Raw genomic sequence first — 19,459 nt, 5'->3', positions numbered from 1 at the left:
GAATGGGGAGGGACACCTACATTGTGTTCAGGGACAACTCCCTTACAGCAAACAGTTCTGATGGACTTCATCCTGGGAGCAGAACACAGCACATACCGCCCAGCCTCGGGTGGGCATCTTAACCTCTCTTACAACATCTACCCATCTGTCCTGGTTAAGTTTTTGTTGCTCTGATAAAGTACCAAAACTACTTTGAGAAAATGGATTATTTCACCTTATAATTCTCAGATTAAAGGGCAGGAGCTGAAACAGAGGCCATGGAGGAACTGCTTACTGGCTTACTTTCCTCTGACAGGCTCAACCTGCTCTTACCGAGCTCAGGACCACCTGCCTAGGAGTGGCTCTGCCCACAGTTGTGCTTGTCCATGATCTAATGGCAGCAGTTCCTCAGTGACATTCCCTCTCCCAGGCAGCTGCACTAGTTTATGACTAGTTTACAATGTATTAAGGTTTTCAGAACTGATAAAATGGAAGAAAATATATATGTGTGTATATACATATATATACATACATATGTGTATAGAACAAATTTTATTAGTCAACAGGTTACGGTCCAACTATTCCAATGATGGATAGTCCAAGAATTCAGTGCTGAATGTGTAAGTCTGAGTGTCTGAGCTGATCATAAGTATATGCTGAAACTACAAAGTAGGCTTTCATGCCATTGAAAGAATGAACTTGCCGGTGAGGGCAAAGGTAAGCAGTCAGCAAGCAAAAGCTGCCTTCTTTCCTGTTCTTTATATAGGCTGCCACTAGATGTGGCCCAGATTCAAGATGGATTCTTTTAACTGGAATGATACAATCAAGAAAAAACCCTCATAGGTGTGCCCAGCAGTTTGGGGGGTTAGTTAATTCTAGGTTTGGTTGAGTTGACAACTAAGAATAGTCATCACCATCAGATAATTGACCCTTTGTCAACGATACACAAACACATCACTATTAAACCATAACCTTTCCTTTCTTGTTTATTCCCAAGTTGATTTAGCTCCGTGTTTTAGCACAACAGAAACCACTAGGATACCATTAAAAAGTATATATGTAGTTCAAACTAGTAATATAAGATTTTAAATATTCCAAAAATCTGGAACAGGTTTTTCAAGTCTCACCGTTCGGCAATGATTAAGAGATAGGCCTATCTAACCTGCTTGAAGTGCAGCGTCTATGTGCATTGAAGTGGGGCCTGTTGTAGGATTTTGTATGGGCTTAAATTTTTTTAGTGAGTTTTTCACTTTTTGTTTTGTTTGGGGTAGTTGTTTTTGGTTTGTGCTTGTTTTGAGATAGTTTCACTGTGTAGCCTTGGCTGGTCTGGAACTTGATATGTAGACCAGACTGGCCCAAAACTTGAAGACCACCTACTTCTGCTTCCTAGGTGCTGTGATGAAAAGAATTTTTCACTTTTAGAATTGCCTTTAAGGATACTAAGCCAGGCAAGGTGGTGCTTGTCTTTAATCCCAGCACTCTGAAGGCAGAGACAGGACAATATGAGTTTAGGCCAGCTTGGTTCCAGGACAACCAGGGCTATATAGAGAAACCCTGCCTCAGTAAATAAATAGATACTAGCCAGGAATACTAGTGCTCAGACCGAGACAGTAGAATTGCCACAAGTCGAGGCCAGCCTGGCTACATTGTGAGTTCCAAGACAAGCTGAGGCTAGAGTAAGGACCTGTCTCAAAAGAGAGAGGAAAACCACGAAGTAATACTAACTACTGAAGGACACTAATGTGGTAAAACAAGGCAACAGCCTCCTCAAGACAAAGTAGTGCGCTGCTTAGAAACGCTGACTGCTAACTTAGGGGTGTGTGGGTGTTTACCTAACCCGTGTGTGCCCATTCCCATGAAATAGGAAGCGTCTTGGAGTCCTGGGAAAGCAAGATGGCTTAGCAGATAAAGCTCCTATGAAGCCTGGGTGTATGCCTAGGACCCACACATTAGGAATGCACAGATTGGCCTCTAACCTCCACGTGTGCAGTATGGCACACAGTTGATAAATAAATACTATTTTTAAAGCCTTTGTATAATTAGCATCATTTATTGTAGGAGCTTATTTTTCTGATGTCTGGAGAAGCCTATTATTTCTATACGTATTTTCCACTTCCTGTCGTTTACCTTTTTGAGACCTACCTATTTTGGGTGAGACCTGTAGCTCAGGTTTGGCAGAAAGCTCAGTGGCGAGTGTTGCCAGCCTACAGGTGAGAGCATGAAAGGGTGTGTGTGTATGTGTGTGTGTAATGCTAGAGATTGAAGTGGGGCTTTACACATGCTCAGTGAGCTCCATCCTCTTCAAATTGGCTCACAACTTCTTGTGTGTCTATGACATCCTCAGTGGGACCTGTGTCATTCCTTCACGCTGTTTTTGAGGGCTTCCATCCCTGAAGGTCAGCTGCCTGGAGAGCCGCTCCTTGCAGGTTTCTGAAAGGCTGCTATCTGGAATCTGAAGTGCTTGTTCTAGAATCAGATCTAGAGCAGCTGTAGAGCAGCCAGATTGCCTTCTCTGTTGCATTTGCTTTCCAGTCCAGCGAGGACCTGACCCTTACTAGAGATGAGCCATGCCTCAAATTAGTGTCGTTTTGCAAAATGGAATAGCATGCTGTATTTAGTGTTGGCTGAGAAAATTCCAGGTACCCTCATTAAGTCTCATGAACTGTACTTCAGGACCGTAGGACCTTAAAACTATAAAATAAAAGCAAGCAAAGGGGGAAAATAAACACTTCCAAGTTACAACCCAAGGATTGTGACCTCAAAGTTGGCACGAATTTTTAAACGGGTGCATACAGAAATGATCAATTGTACTACATTAAAATTAAGAGATTTGTTCATAGCTGGGCGTGGTGGCACACGCCTTTAATCCCAGCACTAGGGAGGCAGAGGCAGGCGGATCGCTGTAAGTTCGAGGCCAGCCTGGTCTACAAAGTGAGTCCAGGATGGCCAAGGCTACACAGAGAAACCCTGTCTCGAAAAACCAAAAAAAAAAAAAAAAAAAAAAAAAAAAAAAAAAAAGATTTGTTCATAAAAAGGACAATTAGGAAGTTGATGCTCAGGAAAGCAGGGCTGGGAGATGGCCTAGAGGGTAAAGTGCTGAGGACCATGAGCTCACATCCCAGCACCCACAGGAAAAGCCAGATAGAGCCACAAGCAGCTGTGACAATGGCACTGGTTGGTCCCTGGAACTGGCTGGCCAGCCTAGCTGAGTCAAGGAAGAGACACTGTCTCAAAAAGTAGGGTAGAGAGAGGGCTAGAGAATTGAACATGCCATTCTGAGCATGACCTGGCTTAGGTTCCCAGCACTTACATTGGGTGGCTCACAATGTCTGTAACTGAATCTCCAGACATCCAACACCATTTTCCAGCCTCTGCAGGGCGCATGAGCGTGAGCATACACACACACATACACACACAGTTTTAAATATATACAAGGTAGGATGCCAGGTATGATGTCACATGCCCCTGCACTCTGGAGGCAAAACCAAGTGAATTTCTGAGTTCCAGGTTAGCCAAGGCTGTATAGAGAGAACCTATCTTAATAAATAAGGTAGGCAGCAGATTGAGGAAGATACCAAACATAGACACACGCATGTGCATTCATACCTGGATAGACACACACACACCTGGGATGGAGGTGTGATGGTCCATGCTTGTTAATCCTAGCACTCAGAAAACTGATGGAGAAGGATCCAGAATTCTAAGCCAGCCTGAGCTACATTGACCTTTTCTCAAAAAAAAAAAAAAATGTAACTTAGGAAACAGCACATTGTGAGAAGATACTTGTAACAGAGTCATCTAACAAAAGACATACACAGCCATACTTGGTGGCACATGGCTGTGATCCCGGCGCATGGGAAGCTGAGGCACCATAGTTGTGAGTTTGAGGCCAGCCTGGTCTACAAAGGGAGTCCAAGACAGCCAAGGCTACACAGAGAGACCTTGCCTCATAACAAACCAAAAGAGCAAAACGGAAACAAAACATCCTGGAGAGAAGACTATCTAACACAACCCTAAGTGCCTTGTCTCTCCTGGGAGTGATTTGGGTGGGAGAGCAATGGTCCCTTGCTGACCATGGCACTAGCTAATGCACTGCCTCTGCTCTCCAGAGTTCTGAAGCTGTGGCAAGACCTTACATCCCCAGACAGTTCAGCCAAGATTGTTGCTGCCTCCTGGAGGCTGAGGACCGAACAGATCATAAGACTACCATTAACCAGTCTCTGTCACACCCCCCATCACCTTCTCCCAGGCATACTGCACCCACCACTCAGATCCTTCCATCTCCACCCACCATGGTGGGTACCCCCACACACAGGACACACACAGGAGGAGCCATGGTCAAAAGGTCTTCCACACACACTGGGAGAAATGGCTACCCAGCACCCGAGAGAGGCCTCACTACAGTAAGTTGGATAGTCCTTGAAGACCTAGATATATAGTGTTTGAGTGACTGTGGCAGAGAGAGGCCCAGCTTGGCTGTCAGCGGTCAGTCAGTCCACACAATCATCTTGTGAGACCCAGAAACCTAAGCTCAGGATAAGCCACTGAAGGGGTGTGTGGTCCCCCGCTGAGGCTCTTGGCATGCAGAGTTGGGAACTAGAGGCACCTCAGTTTGACCTGCAGTTATACTACAGACCCAAGGCCTGAGGGATCTTTCTCAGCAGCCCAGTATACTAGGCTGGCTCTCTTAGCCTGCAGGGGTCCTTGTGCACCTTACAGCAGCAGTCTGCCTCCTTGGAGGTAGGAGGGGAGTGTTTTAACGTTGCTGCTTTCATTCTCAAAGCCCAAGGCCCAGGGCCCTCCTGGGAACAGGTTTGGGGACAGCCTCTGTGGTTGGCTGCTCTACCAAGCATCCTGGTACCAGGAGCATGGAGAGTATCAACAAGGTTCTAGCTATGCCCTCGCTGAGAGTAACAGGGTCTCAGAGCACCTACAGCACCCAGACTCCCTTTTCCAGGGCAGTCCTGTCACCCCACAGTCCTTCACTGGGACCAGTCCCCCGCTGACCACATGAACGGCAAGTTCTGTGGCTTTGTCCCCAGTGTGAGCCCTGGTACTCACGGGTCCTCTAGTGATCACAGGCCTTGGGGAGGGCATTCCTCGGAGGGCAGGGCTCATGCTGTACGCTGCCTCAGAAGTCTGAAGTTAGGCAGTTCTGTACAAACCAACCAGCTCAGACAACCTGCCCGCCCCTCCCTGCCCCAGCAGGCCTGGGTGTGGCTTAGGGGCAGATAGATGCCAAGTACAGAGCTCTGTCACCCACCACTCCAGGCTTTACACTTTGTACCCTCAGGCTGTGTGTAAACCTAAAACCTGCACTGTGGTCCAGTGTCACCTCTAGGGTCATTCAAAATACTCACACCTACCTTACGGGGGGGCGGGGGCAGACACCCAGAAACGGCTTCCCCTTCCCCTTCCCTCTTCCTCCCCCACTCACCCCTGTTTTCTGCTTGAGCTCCCATTGGCCCACCCCAGGGCCAGTCAAGGGAATCCAAAGGAAGGAGATTAAAGCTTTGAACGCCACAGGGCACACACAAGGCTTAGGGATAATTTGCCTTCTCTGCAAAGGCCAGGCATTTAGTCCACATGGAACAGGAGGGATGGGAAGCAGCCCAAGGCCAGATGGCCACCACAGAAGAGAGAGTGACCGTCCCCAACCTGAACAAATCTCTTGAGACTAAAGACGGCCACTGAGTTCCTGTGCCAACAGGTAGGAGGGACAGAGAAGGGTCTGGGGGTTGGGGGGGAATCCTAGAAGGTGTGCAGAGGACCCGTCTTCAGCCTTTAGGGCTTTTGACTTGCTCTTGTCTCCAGGTGCACATGCGCGCGCGCGTGTTTGTGTGTGTGTGTGTGTGTGTGTGTGTGTGTGTGTGTGTGTGTGTTGGGAATGCCACACTGCACTTGTGGAAGTCTCAGAGCAATTTGTAGGACTTGGTTCTCTCCTTCCATCATGTGGGTCCTGCTATCAAACTCAGCATCAGGCTTGAGGACCAGTACCTTTGTCTGTTAAGCCATCGCGACCACCCATGTTGGATTATTTTAAAGACTACACATCCATGCTCGTGGGTGGAGGAGGGGCCTGCCATGCTATGGTCTTCTTCGCTTGCCTGCTGTGATCTCTGCCTGCTTTCCTCCTGCCTGAAGTTCGTGAGAGCCTCAGTGAGGAAGGAAATCATTTCTTCTCACTGCTGGCTGGCAGAGCTCTGTGGGGAGGTGGCGTGGCCGTTTGTCGCACTGCCTCTGCTCCTGGAGATGAACCCTTACCTCAGAGGTCTTCTGAGTTCCTCTCCAGCTCAGGCAGCCAGGGCCTCCTTACCACAAGGCTCACTCCCTTCCAGACAACCTGTGCAGGGGGGCCTCTCTGAATGTCTTTCTAGTTGGAAGACAGGACGAAGGTGCTACCAGCTGAGACAATATCAGTGCACTACAGTGAGCCGGAAGCCCTCGGTGCTGGGGCCTCCCGGTCATAAGTGGCTTTCTGGGCATCCACACAGGCATGTCCACATTGAGAACAAGCCCAGAAGACCTGCCAGCAACCAGTGCAGCCACCTCTGACTCCCAAGAGGCCACTGGTACCAGGTGCTGGGGCGGGGGGGGCGTGATTTAGCACCTGTAAGCTTTAAAATAATTCTCAAGCTGGGCATGGTGGCTTACACTTGTCATCTCGGCATTCAGGAGGCTGAAAGTAGGAGGATTGCTCCCAGCCTGGGCTGTGTGATGAGTTACAGGCCAGTCTACAAAGAGTGAGACCCTTTTTCAAAAACAAAACAAAGCAACAAGGGGCATGTGCTTGTAGTTCACTTGGTAGAGGGTCCATTCAACATTCATGAAGCCGTTGGTTCATTCTCCAGCCGGCATAAGCCAGATATACCTCTAGTCCTAGCACTTAGGAGGCTGCCGCAGGAGGGTTGCTTCAAGTACAAAGTCAGCCTGTGCTATATAGGACCATGTCAAAAACAAGAGCTTTTGGTGTGTCTCAAAAAAACAACCAACCAAATGTCTTCTTAAGCACAGGAAATCAAAGAGGACACCCAGACATCAGCCTAGTATGCCCCAGATTTGGGTCTTCTGACACAATTGACTGATTGATTGATTGATTGATTGATTAGGGGGGGTATACGTGTATGCAAAGCTACCGCATTGCCAGGGAAGAGCTTCCCAGACACAGGCAAGCAACAAAGAGCTGCCCCATCCATTGCCTCACCTCTGAGGCCTCTGCCTCACTTTCGGTTTGGCAAGTTGGTGGCTACAAGGTGAAAATTCCTCAGGGTTATCCCACAAACCATTACATGGCCAAGAGCTGTGCCCAGCCACCAGGTGACAAGGTAGGGGCCAAACCACCTGAGGCACCACAGTCACAGCAGGGACCCAAGGAAAGTCTCACAGACAATGGATGGATGGACAGGTGGATAGATGGCTGAGCAAGTGCCAGCCACCTGAAGTACAGAGTGGCCAAGGCCTCGCAGCTTCATCTTTGTTCTCAGACTTCTAGGCTTGTGTTGTAATGAGGAATGGGAGCCTCGCCTCTCCTCTTTCTCACACCCCAGGAAGCCTCAAGCACAGTAGCCCTGTGAGGGGGCAGGGAGCAGGAGGCTGAGCCTATGCCCAGCAGCCTAAGTCACGAGCACCTCCTGTCCTGGGTTCCCTACCCCCCACATTTGTTGTTGTGTGTGACACCCTCACCCTCCTGGCACTATCCCCAGTGTGCTGGCCCAGAGCCTACAGGACAGAACTGCTCTGTGGAGAGGTGCAGCCATCACTCTGAGTTCTCAAGGAAGAAAATGCCAGCCCTGTGGTCGTCCCTGGGCACAGTTCCCAGGCCAGGGTAGGCAATGTCTGTACACCATGGTGCCTGCTTTGAAGCTGCTGGGCCAGCTAAGGTCTGGGCTGGCACCCAGTCTTCCTGGGAATGGAACACACATAAACACACACACTGAATTGGGAACATATGAAGTTGCCCAAGCTCCTGACTAGAATCTGGAACAAAGTACTTTGTACAGCTCAGGTCTGGGGGCACCAAGCCCCCCCCCCATCATGCCTGGTCTAAGAAGAGAAACCTGCCCTGTTGTATTTCTTCTTCCAGAACTGAGGGCCTCAAGGCAGTGTTCTAACACTAAACTGTGTCCCCTGTCCCCTTTTCACTTTTTATTTTGAAACAGAATGGGGCTAAGTCAAACCCACTCTAACTTTGAGCTCTTTAGCCTAGGCATGCCTTGAACTCCACCATCCTCCGCCTCAAACTCCTGAGTAGTCGCCATGACAGGCCTGGCCATAGAGCCTGGCAGCATTTACCTCAAACTCCTGAGTAGTCGCCATGACAGGCCTGGCCATAGAGCCTGGCAGCATTTGTAGATTTGTACCCAGAGCTCACCGGTCCACAGCCTCCCAAGATCTCCCCAGATGTGCTGGGCTGGATAAAAAGCTCTGGCCTGGGCTTGGAACCTTCAAGGCCTTCTTGCCACTGGTTGTCTGTGGAGGTGTGGACAGGTGAAAGACGACATCACTGTCTTTCAAGGAGACCTTGGCGTCTGAGCAGGAAGACAACCTGCAAACACCACTTCCTCTTAGTTGGCAGGGCTCCGATCTCTGTCACAACAGCTCAAGATTTCCCAAATTCTGACTTGAGCAGTGTGGGTACAGTAACTCACAGAGGATTCTGTGGGCTGAAGGAGACACAGGAGCCAGGTCCCACCACACCCAGTGGGCGGGGCGGATCCCATCACCACTCACACCCACACAGGAGCCTATCAGAGAGTCTCTTCCTCAGCAGGCCTCACCCCAGTCTCACCCCACCAAGCTGGGACTGCTAAACCCCTTGCTTTGGGAAGTCCTGCCACAGAGCCTACCACATCCAACCTTCAATACTATTTGTCATAAAACAGCCATTGCCATTGATTTGAAGCCAGTGTAAGCGACGTCTGGAATTAGTTCAGTGTGGCTTCCTTCATCATGTGCACATACGTTCATGCGAGTGCACATGTCTCCATTTTGCTTTTGAATGTACTGACATCAGAGAGATGAGACATGATGACAGAAGAGCGCAGTCTCCCGGACAAACTTTAGTAGCTTCTATTTGACATTTTTCTCAATTGTAGAACTGTGGTTTCTTGTGCTTCCAATTGATCTTGGGGTGAATAGCATGCCCTGAGTCTTAGGGTGCAGAAGGGGGTACAGGTGGAAGCCAGCATGTGCAGCACCTGGTGGAAGTTTCCAGAACAGCTTCACACCCGCACAGAGATGAAGCAGACCCACATCCTCCTGAGGTGAGGAGGTGACAGAGAGACAGTCACACTTTATTCTGACCTGAGGCTCCTCACAGCAGGAAAGAGAGAGCATTGCCACTCTTTCTTGTAGCCATAGGGTAGGTATTGCTTTGTTCCTTCAACTCGGGGATTTTTTCCCCCCTTAAAACCATTGACTTAAATCTACATTAGCTTATTGTGTATTGTGTGTGTACCTATTTAGGTGTGGGCATCAGTGTGCGTGTAGAGGTCATAAGGCACATGAAGGTCAGTTTTTTCCACCTATGTGTGGGTGCCAGGGATTGAGTTCACATTGCATGGAAGGGATAGTAGGCACCTTTACCTGCAGAGGCAACTCAATGGCCCCTTGAATTTATTTGATATGAATTTCACTTCAGCACAAAGAAAAATATAGAAAGAGACGCATGTACTCAAAACAAACCAAGTACAAAGCAAAGAGATGGGTGTGTGAGTGCAGAGTCCTTGGCTGGCATGTGTGAAGGTCAGGACTCTGTACCCATGGGAACTTTTTTCTAGACAGGATCTCATGTAGCCCAGGCTGGCCTCAAATTCGCTGTGTAGCTGAGGATGACCTTCAACTACTGGTCCTCTTGTCCATCATTTTCTTGCCCCCTCCCCATCTTCTGGGTGCTGGGAATGCAGGCATGTGTGGCTGGCTCTCCACAGGGACATGTTATAGCTCCTGAGAGCTCCCCTCTAAGTCAGCACACACCCCACCGTATTTCCAGACCTATTTCTCTTCCTGTACTCATCTCATGTGTACATCCAGGCAGCATGTGAATCTGCTAACACTGCAGTGGCTATGCAGGGTCCAAGTCCCTGGCTATGACCCTGCCCACCTGCTATCCACCTACCACTGACCTCGGCCATAGCTCTCATTGCCTATTCTTCCTGCCTGGCGTCTGCCAGCCTGGGCTCTTGGCATGCTAGCCTTGAGATTCCTATTTTTTACGTCTTACGCTCCTTCTTAACTCCTTGCCTATGTTAGGGCTCTGTCCTGCTGGCCTGGTGGTCTTCAGAGGTAGAAGGCTTGCCTGACCTCCACGCTAGCTGCCAACACCCCCTTCCCCAAAGAGCCAACATTTAATTAGAGAGGTGTAAGAAGCCATGTCTGAGGCCCAACATGTTGCCACACGCCTTTAATCCCAGCACTCGAGAGGCAGAGGTAGGCGCATCTCTGTGAGTTCGAGGCCAGCCTGGTCTACAAAGACTCCAGGACAGCGAGGACTATAGTATAGGAGTGACTGTAGTGAAGGACTGAGCCAAGAATGAGAGAGAGAGAGAGAGAGAGAGAGAGAGAGAGAGAGAGAGAGAGAGAAGAAGAAGAAGAAGAAGAAAGAAGAAGAAGAAGAAGAAGAAGAAGAAGAAGAAGAGGAGGAGGAGGAGGAGGAGGAGGAAGAAGAAGGAGGAGGAGGATGAAGAGGAGGAGAAGGAGGAAGAGGAGGAGGAGGAAAGGAAGGAAGGAAGGAGGGAAGGAAGGAAGGAAGGAAGGAAGAAAGGAAGGAAGGAAGGAAGACTTTAGCTCTTGGCTGGGACCTGGAGACCTGACTCCTGATCAGCATGTGCCCTGAATCACAGTGACCCTGTGATGACCTTGGTGCCTAAGATCCATGGGTGTCCCTGCCTTTATCTTTCCCCCTCATGCCATCTCTGCACCCACTCCAGAGCAGCTTCTGTTTCTCTCCCTTTCTCTCCTCCTCCTGCTCGGCACCCACTGGGCCCTCCCGCCTCCTCCTCGGAGCCCTGCTGGAGGCTCTGATGACCTTGGAGGGTATAGTTTTATTATGCAAGAATAACTTTTATACCTTAAAGCCACCCATTGTAAGTGCACAATTCAATCATGTCAGTAAACTGAAGGTTGTCTCAGCCCACTTGCAGCCCTTCCTTGGTCCACCTGCAGCCCTGGCAACCATTAATCCGATTTCTGTCTCTGGATTTGCCTGTTCTGAATGTTTCCTGTTAGTGGAATCACATATTGTGTAGCCTTTTGCCTCTGGTTTCTTTCCCTGTGCAGTGTGGGTCTGGGGGTGCAGGAAGGGTTGTTCTGCTTCGGTTTTGGAGACAAAGTCTTTTTATGTAGCCTAGGCTGGCTTTGGACTTGAGATCTTGTCTCTGCTCCCAGAGTGGGGATCATGGGCGTACTCCATACCAACTGGGCAGTATGTTTTGAGGTCCGCATGCAGGGCAGTGTCAGCAACCCAGTCCTCCCTCTGTTGCTGCTCAATAGGCACTTGTGATAGCTCATCACGGTTAGCACCTTGACACACCTGGAAAAAGGGACCCTCAAGTGAGGAGTTACCTCCATCAGATTGGCCTGTGGGACATTTTCTTGATGATGTAGGTGATGCTACTTCTAAGGCTGATGCTCCTGGGTGATATAAGAAAGTAGGCTGAACAAGCCTTGGAGAGCAAGCCAGTAAGCAGCACCCTCCATGGTCTCTGCATCAGCTCCTGCCTCCAGGCTCCTGCCTGCATTTCCCTCATCGATGGGCTAGAAACTATAAAGTGAAAGAAACCCTTCCTTCCCCCAGTTGCTTTTGGTCTGTGTTCTCTCACAGCAACAGGAGCAAACTGGGACAGCGCGCCAGCGCTTGGATGGACCTGGCTGCTGTTTCTATTCTAAGCTATTGGTTGGTTGGTTGGTTGGTTGGTTTTTTCGAGATAGGGTTTCTCTGTGTAGCCCTGGCTGTCCTGGACTAGCTTTGTAGACCAGGCTGGCCTCAAACTCACAGCAATCCATCCACCTGCCTCTGCCTCCCGAGTGCTGGGATTAAAGGTGTGCACCACCACCGTCTGGCTATTCTAAGCTATTGAAAGCATGTTACACAAGCACACTATGCAAGTCACTGTGGGCGCCGTTCTCTTTGGTAGCGACTACAAGTGTAGAAGGACCCGCTGAGAAGCAAACTTTTGACTCTTGAAGAATCTACAAAACTGGTTCCCAAGAGATTGCACCAGGTTCCCAGCAACAACTTCCACATTGGTCGTTCCCGCTCTGCTCCCACCCCCCTCAACGGCTGCATGATCACCCGAAATCAGACTAGTGGCCTGAGAGAGAAAGCAAGGTGGGAATGACTGAGTCCTCATGTGACTGTGAGCAGGACAAGAACGGGACAAGAGCAGACTCTCCAGAGACAGCTTCACTGACTGAGTAGCTTGTTTAATTAGAAGAACAAAGGCTATTTAAACCTTTGGGGAGTGGGTAGAGGCTTTTAGGGTGAGTGTACATCACTGGCCAGGGCCAAGGTGCTGGGAATCCCTTATTTGCACAAAGAGAAATTCCAAGTGCTTGCTGGACAGGACCTTATAGGGAGAGGGAAGTTTAACCTATGACCTGGCCACCAGGCTACATGACTACCTCAGAGGTGGGAGTCATAAGGCTACTTGGGCCAGGACATGCAGGCCGAGGCCAGGGAGGGAGAAGTCCTGTTCCTCTTGGTCTCCAGACGAGATGTTTGGGGTTTGGACATGCTGAGATCTCACTCTTCCTCCAGGACAACTCCCCCTGTCACATGGCTCCTCTGTCCCGCCTTACCAAATGTCTTTTTTCCCTCCTTCTCTGCACATGTGTTCATGTGTGGTATGTTGGCACACGCATGCTACAGCACGCACATGAAGGTCAGAGAACAACTTTGTGGAGTCAGTTTTCTCCTTCCACTCTGTGTTAACTGGGGATGGAACTCAGGTCGCCAGACTTTGTAGTCAGGGCCTCTACCCACTGAGCCATATTTCTGGCCTTTATTCTGTTTTTTAAGACAGGGGTTTCTCACATAGCCCAGGCTGGATTTAAATGACTGTTCTTTGTGCCCCCCCCCCACCAGCACCTAAGTGCTGGACTCCCATCACCCCCGTTCCAAGGCCAACTGATGTGTGTTAGTATTGTGTCCCACAGGATGGCTCTGACCCATGTGTCCTCACTGTGTGTGGAGCCGATCCCCTGCTGCCACCTAAGTCTACTCCTGCAAGTCGGGTCTCCTAAATCATTCACTTCATTTGCTGTTGCTGCCGTTGCGGTGGGGTTTGGGGTACAGAAGATAGAACTCAAGGTCTCCTGTATGCTGAAGGCACTCTGCAGTCTGGTCCTTGTGCTTGCTTGAGGGGGTGGTGTGTTACACACTGAGCCATCCCCACAGCCTAGGGTTTTATTGGGTGTTTGCCTTTGTAAAAAATCCTATGTTGGAGCCAGGCGTGGTGGCGCACGCCTTTAATCCCAGCACTCGGGAGGCAGAGGCAGGCAGATCGCTGTGAGTTCGAGGCCAGCCTGGTCTACAAAGTGAGTCCAGGATGGCCAAGGCTACACAGAGAAACCCTGTCTCGGAAAAAAAAAATCCTATGTCTTCATGTCTGTGTATGTGTGTGGCACACGAATGTGGGTGCAAACAGAGGCCAGAGGTGTCAGGTCCCCTGAAGACAGAGTTACAGGCAGTTGTCAGCCTCCTAATATGAGTGCTGGGAATCAAACTCCAGTCCTCTTGAAGAGTAATACCTGTTCTTACCCACTAAGCCATTTCTCCAGCTCCTCCTTCTTGTTTTTCAATTGTGAGAGTTCTTTATATATTTTGACACATGCCCTTTATCAGACAGATGATCTGCAAGTACTGACTCCCAGCCCATGGCTTTTCCTCTTTTTGTTGTTTTGTTGTTTGTTTGTTTGTTTGTTTGTTTGTTTGTTTTTTGGTTTTTCGAGACAGGGTTTCTCTGTGTAGCCTTGGCCATCCTGGACTCACTTTGTAGACCAGGCTGGCCTCGAAGTCACAGCGATCCACCTGCCTCTGCCTCCCGAGTGCTGGGATTAAAGGCGTGCGCCACCACGCCCGGCACTCTTTTTGTTTTCTTACAATTGGAAGAAAAGGGCTGGAGAGATGGCTCAGTGGTTAAGAGCCCTGTCTGCTCTTCCTAAAGGTCCTGAGTTCAATTTCCAGCAACCACATTGTGGCTCACAACCACCTTTATTGAGATCTGGTGTCCTCTTGTGGTGTGCAAGCTCATATGCAGATAGAACACTGTATAAATAATAAATAAATAAATTTTTAAAAAAAGAAAAAAACAATTGGGGGAAAAAAATAAGAGTTTCCCATACAGTGTATTCTGATCATGACTTGCCCTTCCCAAGTCCTCCCTTCCCCACCTCTTCTTTCCCCCGCCCGAACCTCTAGACTGTGTAATAGCTCTGGCTGTCCTGGACTTGCTTTATAGACCAGGCTGGCCTCGAACTCAGAGATCCACCTGACTCTGCCTCAGGAGTGCTGGGATTAAAGGTATGTGCCACCATGCCAGGCTCCCACCTCTCCTTAAAAAAAAAAAAAAAATCATTTTTATTATTTTAAGTTCTGTGTGTGTGTATATGTCTACTTGTGGATATATACATGTGAATGCTGGTGCCTGTGGTAGCTAGAGATACATGACCCCTTGGAGCTGAATCAGACAGTTGTGAGCTGCCTGATCTGAGCATGCTCACACACACACACCTGTACATACAGGCAAGTAGAGGCCAGAGGTCAATATTGAGTGTCTTCTACTATTATTCTCCATCTTAGTTTTTTGAGACAAGGACTCTCACTGAACCCAGAGTTCACCAATTGGCTAGACTAGCTGGCCAGGACTCCTGTCTCTTTCTCTCCCTGACAGGGCAGGCATGTTACCCGCTCAGCCACTTCCCTGGCCCCTTTTCATGTGCCACAAAAGTGACATCTTCTATAGATTTCATTATGAGGACCCGGCCATCGGGTCTATGGCTTTCCATCTTTTGAGGTCCTGTTTTTGGTTGGTTGGTTGGTTGGTTTGTTGGTTTTGGTTTTGCTGTTGTTTTGTTTTTGAGACAGGGTCTTATGTATCCCAGGCTAGCCTTGAACTCACTTTGTAGCTGAAGATTGAACTTTGGCCTTCACCTCTTGAGTGCTAGGAAGTGCTGCATACATGGCCTGCTCATCACAAGGTTCCTCAGCCTGCTTTTTTATAGAACCCAGGACCACCAGCCCAGGGGTTTCCTCATTCACAATGGGCTGGGCCATGCCCCACCAATCACTGATTAAGAAAATGTCTACTGGCCTCTAACTCAGAGATCTGCCTACCTCTGCCTCCCAAGTATTGGGATTAAAGCCGTGCGCCACCACGCCCTGTTCATTTTAACAAACATCTTTAATCTTACCACTTAGAAGATAGGAGCAGGAGGGTGAGGAGTTTGAGGCCAGCCTTAACTACATAGAGAGTTTGGGGCCAGCCTGGGCTAGGTAGGGCACTACTCAGAATCAAAAATTATGCCTTATCCTTGTGTCTGAGAAAGCCTGAGCAGCTTCCTGAGACTGTATCCAGCTATGGAGGCACAAGGGCTTTAGCCCAAGTCAGTTGGTGGCCTGGGTCTCAGGTGCCACTCTCCCCATAGCTGCCACTACAGTCCCATACAGTGGAGTCACCACTGCCGTCTCTCAGCTGCCATGCAGCCACTTTATGCACTGGGATGTGTATAAGTGTGTGTGTGGGTACTCTCCAAAAGTGTCCTAGCCAAAGGCAGGGCCAGCCCTGCTTCCTGCACAGGTTGGCAGCTGGCAGGCAGTGTCCTCTGAGGATGGGTGCTGGCATCCATTGCACCCCCATCTAGGCCTGGGAATGCAGACCTTCCTTCACCCTCCCACTTATGCCCCTGCAGGGGCTGCTGGCATGTGCAAACCAGACCCTGCACCTCATGCTGAGTGTCCAATGCCAGCAGAGCAGTCAGCCTGCCTGCATTCCTGGGCTACCAGAGGAGCAAGTAGAGTACAGGATAGGGCTCCACCGCAGCAAGGAACTAAACAGAGAGGGGCAGAGGGAAGGAGGAGAAGTGGCCTATAGGAGGCAGCAGCGCCCCAGCTCCCACTCTTCCTCCTTCCTGTCCTGGACAGGCGCAGAACTTTCTCAGCCTTTTTCTAGTCTGCCCCTTCTACCATGACAGCCCTACCCAGCCTGTAGGACCACCAGTTGCCTGTCCTTCCTCTCCTTGGTCCCCAGAGTTTGATGCCAAGAAGGGTGGATACGCCTGACACAGGAAGTACTTGGATCATGTAGAAGGGCATACAGGAAATGACTCCTGAGGCAGATAATCCCTGGGGATGAGAGGGTGGTGGGGACCAACTGTCCCACTGCTCATGCAGATGGAAGGAGACCCAGAGCTCAAAGGGAACCTGATTTCCCAGCCATCCACCCAGGACCACACCAAGGATACCCAGCCTGGCCTCTGCCCTGCCCTAAAGCTCCAGATGAATCTGAGATGGCTTCCCAGGTACCACCCGATCTTCAATGTCCCTGCAGTTGTTTCCCACTGCAAGTGACCCTCCTTCTCCAGAACCCAGCGCCCTTCCAGAAGCTTCCAATACCACCCTACCACAAAATCAGCAGTGCACCTCAGTACATGGTCCAGCCTGGCTGCCAGATGGGCTTTTTGTTTTGTTTTGTTTTGTTTTGAGGCAGGGTTTCTCTGTGTAGCCTTGGCTGTCCTGGACTCTCTTCGTAGACCAAGCTGGCCTTGAACTCACAGAGATCCACCTGCTTCTGCCTCCCCTCATACTCCCCTCATACTGGAATTACAGGCATGCACCACCAAGACTGGTGCCTGATGGGCTTTTTTTTTTTTTTTTTTTTTTTTAAGATTTAATTATTATTACGTATACAGTGTTCTGCCTGCATGTACAGTGGAAGGCCAGAAGAGGGCACCAGATCTCATTATAGATAGTTGTGAGCCACCATATGGTTGCTGGGAATTGAACTTGGGTCCTCTGGAAGAGCAATCAGTGCTCTTAACCTCTGTGTCATCTCTCCAGCCCGCCAGATGGGCTCTTGACACTAGATATTTAGGTCTCCCTTGTGGTCCACTGTCACTGGGTGATTCCTCCTTTCTAGCCATGCCTGGCCCAGCTAAGTCAGACTCCAGGGTGGATAAGGTTGAAGACACTACCCCATCTGTTTTCACTTACTTTTTCTTTTCCTGAGACTTTGTCTTGTAGCCTAGGCTGACTTTGAACTTGATATGTAGCCAAGGATGAGCTTGATGAGCCTCTTATCTCCACTCCAGCATGATGGCATCTCAGTTTATCGGGTTCTGGTGATGGAACCCAGGGCCTCATGCACACTAGGCAAGCGCTCTACCAAATGAACCGTACCCACAGACACGCTATCTTATTTTGAGTTCCCCAAGTGATTCCTGCAGCTTATAGCTCTGAAAGCCCCCTGGAAAATACTCAGGGGCTCTCAGCTAAGGGTTTTTTCTGAGTCCAGAGGTAGTTTTGGTGCTACCGGCACCCAGTGGTGGTGGAGGGAGCAAAGGCCTCACTGGGGAGAGGGCGGCTGGGGGGGAGACAGAAGCCATGGCTCATGAGTCTCAGGCCCAAGTTCTCAAAGGCTGTGAGGAGGAGCCCCCACCTCAGTACAGCAGGTGACAGGAGCATTGCCCTGCCTCCTCTCTGTCCACTTCCTTCCCCCCCCCCCTTCCAGAATGGCTGCTGTTTTCCTCAGGACAGCTCAGAATTGGAGATGTTCATCCCAGAAGCTCTACTTGCTCTGTGGCCTGTGACTCTCCTAAGCCCAGGTCCCCAACAATGTGGTTAAGGTGAACAGCCATGTACCCTTGAAGGGGTCTCATGGGGACATCAAGGCCCCTTGTCTTGTTGGTACTAGATCAGTACTCGTGGGAAAGAACAAACCCAACCTCTGGGGGAACTTGAAGCCGGAAGACAAACTGACTTCTGCCAGCACCTGTGTTGGGCTATGCAGGTCCTTCACCAGCCAGAACAGGAACTCAAGGACGCTGGCTGCTCTCCCAAGGGGCTCCCATACTTCCTTCGTCACCTGCCCCAGTTGCTCCAGAGGGCAGAACCTGGACATAGGACCACTGACAGCTCAGGAAGTAGTCTGCTGGGATTTGTGGAAGATGATGCACAGGTAGGGGGCATGTGGTCGACTCTTGGGAGGCACCAGGGAGCCCCTAAGAAAGTCAGGGGGTCAGGGAGAGGCAAATGTTCATCAGATAGGCAGAGATGGATATGTGAAAGCGTTCCCTCCCTGCCCTGGGGGAAGTGATGAGAGATGCTGTGCTGCTGAGGACCAAGACAAATGCCCTGTGCCAGATCCTGAGCACTTCTGCTCATCCTGGTCCACTCCTGGAGACAAGTATGGCAGGCAGGAGCACGGTGTTTGCCCAGGAATGCCCATATCACATCAAGACCTTCCTGAGGGCTCAAGCTGGGGCAGGTCCCATCGTGTCTGCGGGGAAGGTGGGACATGGACCATCCTTGACGATCCCACCCACCTGCCCACTTCTGTTGGAATTCTGAAGAATATATGATTAATTTCCTATCACTTTGGCTTTAACAAAGCCAGGGACCGAGTCCTCAGTGCATTTTTTAGTGATGGGTCACAGTAGGAACATGAATGCCTGTGCGTCTACCTCAGGAATCCCACTCCACTGTCCTGGACAGCACAAGGGTGTGGAGACCTGGGGCTTGGAGAGTGGACACTGTAGGCTTATAGCAAGGAACTGAGCTGGGCAGGTGAGGGGGGGAGGGGACTTCGAGGAAGACCCTCTGAGAAAGTCATTAAGACATAAGGCCTGGGAGTCACACCTGGGTGTTGAAAATGTGTGGTTGCGTTGCTCAGTGAGTGGTGAACGCTTGCTGGACTTGTGGAGGAGGGGGATGGGAAAACCATGTCATATCCTTGGCATCGGAAACACAAAAACAAAGAAGACTAGGCATTGCCCCATGCTCGTAATCCCAGCACTTGGGAGAGAGAGGCCAGAGGATCAGTTCGAGGACAGCCCGGGTGGGCTACAAGAGACCTATCTCAAATAGTACAAAAGAAACCGTGATATAGAGAGTCCGAAGGCGACAGCCCGAGTCCTTTTAGTCTGCATCCTCAAGTCCTCTGCCAGCTGTGGCAGGCGGAGGCACGTGGCCAGTCAAAACGCCAGAACCCAGTAGCGGGGAAGCCCGCGGGTCACAATGCTACCTGAACCTCCCAAAAGCAACGACGAGTTGGGGGCGTTCCTTCTACGTCTATGCACAGGAGGCGGACCCGGACACCCTTTTCCTCTCCACAGAACTGAGGACAGCCAGCCAATGCCCAAACTTTCCGGGGTGCAGAGAGCACGGCTTGGGTGGGGGAGGCGGGCAAGGAGGCGCGGCGGGCAGGGGTTATGGCTGCGCCCTGGGCGGGCTGTGGGGCGGAGCGGCCTGAGCGGCACCGCCCTC

Source organism: Acomys russatus, chromosome 26 (genome assembly GCF_903995435.1).
Source record: "Acomys russatus chromosome 26, mAcoRus1.1, whole genome shotgun sequence".
NCBI lineage: Eukaryota > Metazoa > Chordata > Mammalia > Rodentia > Muridae > Acomys > Acomys russatus.
The sequence above is the reverse complement of the archived record's forward strand: the minus strand, read 5'-3'. Positions refer to the sequence as shown.